The sequence below is a fragment of the Chrysemys picta genome, chromosome 2 (assembly GCF_011386835.1).
Source record: "Chrysemys picta bellii isolate R12L10 chromosome 2, ASM1138683v2, whole genome shotgun sequence".
Classification (NCBI taxonomy): domain Eukaryota; kingdom Metazoa; phylum Chordata; order Testudines; family Emydidae; genus Chrysemys; species Chrysemys picta.
The window spans coordinates 28,521,865-28,530,722 of NC_088792.1; the positions used below are offsets into that span (position 1 = coordinate 28,521,865).

Here is an 8,858-nt window from a genome sequence, read left to right on the forward strand (position 1 = left end):
TCTTGGAGGAGAGTGGCTCCATTTTTGAAAGAAGTAAGTTACTCAGCTGTAAAGAACTTTGAGCCACTGTAGCTAACTTAAATATTGCAGAAAAAGGGAATAGTGACTGTATTAACTCACACACAGAGAGCCAGAACTAGAACCCTGGTTCTTCAGCTTCCAACTATCTATCTGAGTTAGAGGAGAACTGCAAAGTAATGCACATTGGGAAAAAATAATCCCAACTATATAAAACAATGGGTCTAAATAAGCGTTGCCACTCAAGAAAGAGATCTTGGAGTCACCATGGATAGTTCTCTGAAAACATCCGCTCAATGTGCCGTGTCAGGCAAACAGAATGTTAGAAACCTTTAGAAAAGGGATAGATAATAAGATAGAAAGTATTGTAAATCCATGGTATGCCCACACCTTGAATACTGCATGCAGTTCTGGATATATTAGGGATATAGAACAGCTTCTATATGAGGAGGGAGATTAAATAGACTGGAACTGTTCAGCTCATAAAAGAGATGCCTAAGGGGGGATATGATCAAGGTCTATAAAATCATAAAATGTGTGGAGAAAGTGAACAGGGAAGTGTTATTTACCCCTTCACATAACACAAGAAGCAAGGTTTACCCAATGAAATTAATAGGCAGCAGGTTTAAAACAGACAAAAGGAAGTTCTTCACACAACACACAGTCAACCCGTGGAACTAAATTGCCAGAGGATGTTATGAAGGCCAAAATTATAACTGGGTTAAAACAAGAATTGGATAAGTTCATGCAGGATGGGTCCAACAATGGCTATTAGCCAAGATTGTCAGGGACACAACCCCATGCTCCAGGTGAGCCTAAACCTCTGAATGCCAGAAGCTGGGACTGGATGATGGAATGGGGAACTTGATAATTATCCTATCCTGTTCATTCCTGTGACAGGGTTCCCTCACCGCTAGTGGTGCCTTCCTGATCTGGAGATTAGCTCTGGCCAAGCATTGCACTCTCCTCTGGAGGTGTCTCTCCTGTCATCCTCTCACACCCTCTGCAGCTGAGGATGTTCCCTCTTCATTACCTGGCCCTCCAGCCAGGTCACTATGTATGTTTCCCCTCAAGGGGTATCAAAATCCCATTATACAAAATGGCAGCGTTTCCTTCCCTGCTCTGACTATTCCATTCCACCAGTGGCTGGTAGGGGAACCCGGGCCTGGCCTCTACTCCGGGTTCCAGTCCGGGGACCCTATCTCTAGCAAAAATGGCCTGCTCACTCCCAGACCATGTTGCTCTTCCCCTGGACTTCTTCTTACCTCACAGCTCTACCTTCTGGTTGCCCCCCCGTCCCTTTCCTTGGGTTTTGCAGCTCAAGCTCCCTCCTCTCAGGGAGTGACTGCAGACCACTCCCCTGCAGCCTCTTCCTGCTCTTAGTTCCTGGGCTTTATACAGGCCCCTCCTGTGCCTGTCCAGCTGAGCCTCATATTTAATCAATTCCCTGCTCCATGGCTCCTTGAGGTGCAGCCTCAGCAGTTAATTGGCCCACGTAGCCATCTTAACCCCTTCAAGTCTTGTGTGGTGTGGACACCCCATCACAATTTCCATTGAAGCATCTGGTACTGTCCACTGTTGAAAGACAGATACAGGGCTAGATGGGTCATTGGTCTGACCCAGTATGACCATTCTTATGTTCTTATGCTGGCAGCAATAACAGATTCCTTATCTTGCCTGTGAGTCAGGCAATACAGCACACACAAAGTCAGGACAAAACACAAGTCACTGGAATACATAGTGTACACACCTAAATGCTGATACATACCCATCCCCTTGCCCTGCTTCCACAGCATTAGCATTAATCATTTCTTCCTATGCACTGGTTTTCTCATCCCATTCCCAGCCTCCTATCCCTAGATCTTTCCCCCTGTATCCACAGAGATAGAGGGAGACTGGGAGTAAAAATAGAGAACAAAAAAGAGTAGGTATGGGAAAGCTAATTTTTCCAGACTTAGAACTTACTCATGGTTCTGTATTTACAACAGACCTGCACATTTTTTTAGTACTGGGCTGCTGCATTTTTTATTGTCTTTTATTCCCCTGGAAGCAGAGCAAAGAGTTGCTTTCAAGCAAGAATCATTGCTTGCTAGTACAGCCTTATGTTAAGACAGTAATAAATGTTTGTAACTTTAAAAGGGAGGAAGTATGTTCTCTGTTCGGGAGTCAGGAATCCTGGGTTCTGTTTCTGGTGGCACTGGAAATTTTCTATGGCAATCAGGGCCCAATCCTGAACCCTTTTACTCACACGAGGAGTCCTCATTCACATGGGTAATGTCGACCTACTTCACTGAGTAAAAATAACTCACTGGAGTAAGGATTTAAATGTTTGGGCCCTTGCTCCTTTCTTAGAGATTGATAGTACAGACCTACCTCAGGGATTGCATGCCCAATACTTCTACCCAGCCACCTGCTTGGGTAGAGGTATTGGGCATGGAATCCCTGTCTCCCCACCTCACAGCACCCACACCCAGGTTGTATGGTGACCTCATGTAGCCACGTTACTCCCCAGTGTGGCTGTGTTAGGGAGAGACACAGTTTTGCCCTTTGTCAAAATAATAATTTGTAAACAATTATGTATTTGCAGTAATAACAATAGGTGAATTCTTTAGATAGTACTGCCACTGCCTGCCCTGTAACCTTGGTGCTGTGTGGCTATGGCTAAGATCCCTGACAGCACTAGCCAGCCCACAACCATAAGGTCTCCCCTCTCTCTTTCCAGCCCAGGTACTCTGTCCAGGGTGGCACCAACAGTCCTTCCAATCCTGAGTCTCCCCAAATCTGCTTTCCTGAATTCTTCACTACCAGACACTCAAACTTCACCTCTCTGGTTTGTCACCTCCAAATGCATGAAACAAGCCCCCCTCCCCCAGTTATCAGCTCTCTCTGTCATACACACTCCACCCAGCTTGCATACACACACCTACTTGGGATGAAAATGAACAAAACATTTATTAAACCAAAAAACTGCAGATTCAGAAATACAGAAGATATTCAATGCAAAGAAATACAGAAAATAAACATAAAGACGCAAACTTGGGCTTTACACTTTCATATTAGATAAAATCCCTTTTCTAATATGTTACCTATTACCTTAAAACAGTTTTCCAGCATACCCCTTAGGTCTAGGTAGGAGATCAAGTGTTCACAGACAATCTCTGGCCACGAGACTGTCCCTCAAGTTCTGGATAAAAAAAACCCCATCAGTTCCAAGCCTGCCTTTTAAAAAGCTTTTTCCTTTCCCCATCCACCCCCATCTTACATGGAAGAATTACTGAAGATTATATGATTCAAAAGAAATGAAGCATATGTTCATAGATTTGTAGCTATAGATTTTAAGGCCAGAAGTGATCATTAGATCATCTTGGCTGGCATCCTACATAACACAGAACATCCAATTTCTCCCATTTACCCTGATATTTAGCCCAGTACTTGTGTCTGACTAAAGCATGCCTTCCAGAAAAGCATCCATTCTTGATTTCAAGATATCAAAAGATGGAGAAAGCACCATTTCCCTAGATAGTTTGTCCTGATGGTTAATCACCTCACTGAGAAAAAAAATGCGCTTTTATTTCTTATGTCCATTTTACTATGACAAAGTCCAGTGTGTCCGACTTTAAAAGTAGCCTGCCTATTGTCAAATCTCATTTCCTCACTGAACAATGAACCATGTTTTATATATTCTTGGCACTCTGTTAAATCCCACATTTCCCTCTGTGCATACTGACACCTCTTCAGTGGCTAAATATGAGTGATTTAAGACAAGTAATTACTTTGTGAAGACAAATGATTGCATTCCATTGCTCTGGCTGTTAAAAGGGAGGCCGCAAACTGACTCATATGTAAATTGTTTTGATAATTTTCTTTTTGTTTATCTGAGTTTGTCATACTATTTGAGCAGATGTGTTCAACTACCATTTTGGGATTTCAGCCCTGTATGGCATATAAATGGTGGTAATTGCTTTTGGGGACAATCATTCAGGCAATATCTATCACTGACTTCTGATACTGTACAACACTAAACATCCTTCCAATAGAATGTTGAAAGATAACACTGGACTAAATTCCCTGCTGACAGAAAGAATTCAGCCCGGTTTACTTAAATAGAATTTGCAGCAGCAGCCAATCTGTACAAATTTCCCTCTACATTGCTCTACATTAGCTTTCCAGTAAGAACAATGCATCCTGGTTGTTTGCTAGTTCAATTGCATTGCTGTATAGGCTACAATCATTCATTGTGCTAAAACCATAAGACTTACTTCTCCTTAATGATCACACCACATCAGTGCTGTTTTCTGATCTGTCCATTGGCTTCCTGTCAGGTTTCAGATTGATTTTAAATGTTTACTATTGACTTTTAAGGTATTTAGGGTTTTGGACCTTTCTACATCATTGAAAAGCTTGTTCCCTATAGACAAAGAGGAGCTCTAGTCTTCCCTCACTGACTTATTACGGTCCCTACGTTTTTGTTTTAAGGCTTTTGGCTACAGGGCATTTTTGTTTTATGTAGTGCACCACACCCTTAGAATCCTGTCATTCCTGACATCCACCCAGCTGAATCATTGACTGCTTTTTCAACTCAAGATTTAAAATCTATTTTCTCTGGTTCACTTCTGCTAATGAGAATTAATGTGATAGTGTGCATTGTTACTAAGGTAAAATTCAGTCCCAACTCAGAGAATCTATATACACTCTGAACCACTTTAGTGGTTTGACATCCATAAGCGTGTATGGAATGTCACACAGGTGGGCCTCCACATACTCTATAGATGAGGGCTTCACTCTGGCATCAAATAGACCAGATCTGAGGGAGTGTAGGGATGGGTGGGGACTAACAGAACCACCCTTAGGTGAGTTAAGCAGTCCAAAACCTATGCATAGATGGCACTGAACCATATGGGATGATACAGAAGTAACGGAGGGGCTCCCTGGCAGGGGTTTATTATTATTTGTGTTACACTATCAACTAGAGTCCCCAGTGACATCCAAGTACTATTGTAGGCATTACAAATACAAGACAGTCCCTACCCAGAAGAGCTTACTGTTTAAAAAGTGGGGGAGGATTCCATTCTACCATCCCTTGAAGAAATTTCAACACAGAAATGGATTGATTACTCAGGATTTACACTGAGATGGGTGAATTTCATTGTAAATGCAGCAAGATACCTCAGTACAATGCACTATAAAATAAACTGTGTTCTGAGCTACATAATCCAAAATGAACTTCTTCAAATTTAACCTATAAAACAGTCTTTGAAAGTAGTAATCAAAATTTGAGCTGGTTGAAAACTGCAAACAACATTGCAAAACGAAAAAATCCTAATTTTGCAAAGATAGATCAATCTTTTGCAAGATTTTCTATTATATTTTTATGAATATTTTTACAGAAATGTTTTGTTTACTGAAAACCCAATTTCCAATAAGAAAATTAGTTTCTAGTGAACTGAAAATAATATTTTATAAATGTTTTCAATATATTAATTAAATATCACAGAAAATTTCACAAAATACAAAACATTTAGAAAACACCTAACATTTGTAAAAAAAAAAATGCAAAAAAAACAACTATTTTTGATTAAATATTTTCTATAACAGGTTGTTTTCCAAGCAGCTTTAATCAAACCATTGCTTAAATAACATATATCATGAATGTAGATTCAAATTGCACTTTTTGTAAGTCATCTTGATACATTCACATCTACCACCAGATTTTTCCATCACACTCAACCAGTTGTATTTTACACACATTACAAAGTTGTATTACACCAAAGAGAATCAGCTAATCTCCTGTATAGCACTAGACTTTCACTTAATTTTCTCCCAAATTAGCTGGTCATTTCCATGATACAAATGTGTAGCAGCTGTACTTCTCCCATCATGACTAATATAAACCCTCTCAAATCCGTCTTGCTTTCACAGCCTCCCTGAAGTTTTACTCAATTGATTAACTGCAATCAGTTTATCACAAAACCATTAATTTCATTTAGCAGCCTGCAAAAGCTTCAAATGAAATTCTGCAGCTACCATTCTTGGCCTTGTAATAATTAACCACATCTGCTACACTTATACATCTATTCAGTGACAATAAGCAGTAAGTTAGTGATAAGACATGCTTTCACATGCTGAATCATATTTACAAATTTTGAATTATTTGCCAGCTCTCTTGTTACTATTGTTTATTTCCATCCAGCATTATCACCAAGTAAGTATTTCATCAGGTGAAGAGAAAAATGTAATAAATGGCATAAGGTAGGGTAACTTTTTTTTACTTTTTGCTCTGTTTGCCATTTCTTATCAAACACAAGATTTCAGAAGACATCTAGTTTTATGTTCCTTTATTTTCTTTCACCTCTTACTTGTGTTACAGTAACACCTATTTTGGGTCCCCGTGGTGCTAGGCGCTATACCTGCACATAGTAAGAGACTGTCTCTCCTCCAGAGAGTTTACAATTAAAGAGACAAAACAGTGGTAGGGGAAACAGAGTCACAGGGAGGTCAAGCAGCTTTCTAAAGGATAGACAGCAGGTCAGTTAGAGGGGTGGGATTAGAACTCTAGTTTCTTGAGTGCTAGTACAATACCTGACTACTGGATAATGCAGCCGCTCCAAACTTCCACTCTTTGTTGTTCCTATATGGGGCAGCACTGTGGCTGACAAAGGTCCTACGTCTCAAGGAGCTTCCCTTTCTCACCCATAGGCCCCTGCACAGAGCTAAATACATTCCCAGTAGTAAGCATAAAAATTGCTTAAATTGAGTGTCCCAATGCCCAAAGGGTTCATGATAATGTCCCCTTCTACAGTGCACAGCAGAGCTGAACTGAGCTGGTGTTGGGGATGCACATACTGGCGCTCTAAAAGGACATTGCTGCTCTGCTTTGGCATGCTCTCCTTCCTTTCTGAGGTACTCTGAGTCAGATAAAACATCTCCATGAACTATTGTGCATATACACAGTCCTCTACAAAATGACTCATACTGTCTTTGAGGTTCTTCATACTCAAAATATCAAAAATGGTGGTGATGATGATAATAGGGGACAGTGTATCTTACCTGCTTGACCTATGTTAGAAGCACTGAATGTCATGTCAGCATCTTGTTTTGCCTCACTGAACCACAGTGACAGACTTTGCTGGCTGGAGAACAACAATTCCACATTGTGAAAAGTGTTGAGGTTTCAAAGTTTGTTTTTGTGTGAAAAAATGAGAGAGACTGACTGAGTTTTAAAATACTTTCAATAAAATCAGTACAGAAACACACTTAAAAACAAGAAAATAAATTACAAATTCAAAAATGATGGGCTATTCCAAACAGTACAAAGTGCGTTTCCAATAGCCCACTGCTGACTAAATCCATCGAAATTCCAAATGAAGGTGTAAAACCTAAAAATCTAAAAAAGCCTGAAGAACATCAGCAACCCCAGTACCAAATAATTACATCATCTACTTTTTAAAATGGCCACATTTCCTCGACCAAAAATAAAGTTTGTAAGGCATACCACAGATCTATTTGTGAACCTATACTTAACAGTAAAAATAAATACAGTAGGAGCAAAATCAAGGGACAATAACCAAAAAATATCCCGAAGTACAACAAATAATAGCTGTAACCTGGAATAAGTAAGAAACATATGAAAAAATAGTCTCCTTCATGTCACAAAAGGACACGACACAGACACTTCTGGGGTCAAACAATGCACAAACACATTCAGGACAATAGCCCTGTAAAAATTCTCCACTGGAGATTAGACATCCTCTTTGCAATAAGAGGCTTGTATACAGTTTGCCAGGCTGGCTGGCTGGCATTCGTCACCAGAAGCTGTCTTCTCCATACTGGGGGATACATACATAGGGATAATCATGAAGTGTTCAAAAATGACAAATCTTTACCACAGACATGTACAATGACTTATGGCCTAAGCTATTAAACGTAAATTCGGAAGACCCATTGAAGCAAAGTAAGCTGACAGGCGTGTCAACATCTCAATCCACAGCAGGATCAACAGTCAAGAAAATAGAAACATTAATATAATCAGGAATGGCTCACTCAAGGAGGCAACTAGTCTGGTCTGGCAATACTGCCCCTAGAAAGGGCTGATTCCACCTTTGATAAAAACCAAGACTCCCAGCAAACAAAATGAAAACCAAGCTTGACATAAGAACGGCCATATTGTGTCAGTCCAAAGGTCCATCTAGCCCAGTATCCTGTCTTCTGACAGCGGCCAATGCCAGGTGCCCCAGAGGGAACGAACAGAACATAAGAGACAGCCAAGATATACACTGAGACCCATAGAAACAACGAGGAGTCGGTGGCACCTTAAAGACTAACAGATTTATTTGGGCATAAGCTTTCATGGGTAAAAAACGCACTTCTTCAGATGCATGGAGTGAAAATTACAGATACAGGCATAAATATACTGGCACATGAAGAGAAGGGAGTTACCTTACAAGTGGAGAACCAGTGTTGACAAGGCCAGTTCAGTCAGGGTGAATGTGGTCCACTCCCAGTAATTGATGAGGAGGTGTCAATACCAAGAGAAGGAAGATTGCTGAGACCCCTGTAAATTTAATAACATCAATTGAATAAACCAGTTTTGTTACACCTGCTGCAATAAGGGAAGAGACAAGGCTCCTAGAAATAAGATTAGGAATCCTCATGCCAGGGTTATAAACAAGGGGTTCCGGAAGCAGCCCTGGGAACTCCAGCCTTCTATTTGTCTATTTGTCAAGGCCTTTGAAAAAAGTTTATAGTCGCAGTGAAGTAGGGACACAAGTCTCCAATTTTTCACATCCCCAAAGTCTCCCTTCTTAGGCAACAGGGTAAGAAACAGCCAGCAACAATTGAGT

The 8,858-nt window shown here is 40.5% G+C and overlaps 1 long non-coding RNA gene across 1 annotated transcript in view; it reads right to left on the reverse strand.

The window, feature by feature from the left end:
- The window catches only part of LOC135981913 (uncharacterized), a 33,444-nt gene extending 24,874 nt beyond the window's left edge, over nt 1–8,570 (reverse strand). Inside the window, exon 1 of the long non-coding RNA XR_010599104.1 lies at nt 8,455–8,570. This is a non-coding gene — a long non-coding RNA (uncharacterized LOC135981913). The remainder of the gene's footprint in view (nt 1–8,454) is intronic.
- Between the last annotated feature and the right edge of the window lie 288 nt (nt 8,571–8,858).